Source organism: Echinops telfairi, unplaced genomic scaffold, assembly GCF_000313985.2.
Source record: "Echinops telfairi isolate 266 unplaced genomic scaffold, ASM31398v2 ScPeMD7_7457;HRSCAF=8495, whole genome shotgun sequence".
Lineage (NCBI taxonomy): Eukaryota > Metazoa > Chordata > Mammalia > Afrosoricida > Tenrecidae > Echinops > Echinops telfairi.
The window spans coordinates 835,827-837,420 of NW_022111357.1; the positions used below are offsets into that span (position 1 = coordinate 835,827).

Sequence of the window (1,594 nt, forward strand, 5' to 3'; positions counted from 1 at the left end):
CCAACTCGGTGGTGCATCAGTGAGCTCAAACATAAGAACACTGTGAGAACGGTGCAGAACTGGGCTCCGCTTCACTCTGTTATGCATGGCATCATGGTGAGTTGGAACCATTTGGTTACAATTAATAACAACAACAGACGGGCTGTGAATCAGTTCATTCTAGTTCAACCTCCTACTGAGAATTTGCATTTCCATCCCAGATATCCTGAACCAGAATCTACATTTTACAAGATGGTATGCATACAGAAAGGAGCCCTGGTGGCGCTGTTGGATAAGCATTTGACTGTTAATTGCAAGGTTTGTAGTTCAAACCCACCAGCCACTCCAGGGGAGAACCATGAGGCTATACGTTCCATTCAAAATTTACAGTCTCCAGCCTTTGCGATCGCGAGGTGTCGAAGGGATCAGGTATAAGGCATCATCAGGACAAAAAATGTTACCATAGTGAATGAAGGGGGGAGTGCAGAGTGGAGACCCAAAGCCCATTTGTAGGCCACTGGAAATCCCCTTGCAGAGGGGTCTTGGGGAGGAGACAAGTCAGTCAGGGTGCGATGTAGCAATGATGAAAAATACAACTTTCCTCTGGTTCCTAAATGCTTCCTCCCTGACCCCACTATCATGATCTGAATTCTACCTTGCAAGTCTGGCTAGACCAGAGGATGTACACTGGTACAGATAGGAACTGGAAACACAGGGAATCCAGGGCCGATGATCTCTTCAGGACCAGTGGTGTGAGTGGCGATACTGGGAGCGTAGAGGGAGAGTTGGTAGGAAAGAGGGAACTGATTACAAGGAACTATATGTGACCTCCTCCCTGGGGGATGGACAACAGAAAAGTGGGTGAAGGGAGATGCCAGACAGGGCAAGATATGACAAAATAATAATTTATAAATTATCAAGGGCTCATGAGGGAGCGAAGAGCGGGGCGGGAGGGGAAAAATGAGGACCTGATGCCAGGGGCTTAAGTGGAGAGCAAATGTTTTGAGAATGATGAGGGCAGTGAATGTACAAATGTGCTTTACACAATTGATGTATGTATGGATTGTGATAAGAGTTGTATGAGCCCCTAATAAAACGATTAAAAACAAATTTACAGCCTCAACCCCCGCCTATGGGCAAAGAGACACCTGATTGGTGGTGATGGTGGTACTCTTAATCAGTCAGTGGCCGAGCAGCCATGTAGTCCTTAGTTCATCCTAGCTTGATGCTTGCCTTGTGGCCAGAGCTGTTTTATGCCTAAGGCACATAAAATTCTAATGGTCAACTCTTAATTTCTGGGCAAGGGTAATTAGAGAATTATTGGTAGAATCCCATTAGGATCCTTGTAGCTATAGTCCTTACCTGTCACCTGGCTCCAGTTCTGTGCCTAAGGTGCAGTGGATTGTGGATATTTATAAGACTTTGCTGGGAGGTGACAATGGATTACAAGTGGTTTCCAGGACTTTTAATTCATGGGTTCGACTCCTCTCGGGAGTACAAAATCATCTATGTTGGTAGCCCACATCGGTAGCTTTTCTTTGAGAAGCAGTATTTTGAACCAGCAATCAGGCTGAGTTCATGTTGTTTCTGCCCTATTTAATTGCCAGTATGATCT

The 1,594-nt window shown here is 45.5% G+C and overlaps 1 non-coding gene across 1 annotated transcript; it reads left to right on the forward strand.

Moving 5' to 3' along the window:
• Nucleotides 1-1,100: 1,100 nt before the first annotated feature.
• LOC115872792 lies at nucleotides 1,101-1,249 on the forward strand. The gene has a single exon (XR_004048038.1). It is a non-coding gene; the product is annotated as a small nucleolar RNA SNORA48 (small nucleolar RNA).
• Nucleotides 1,250-1,594: the final 345 nt, after the last annotated feature.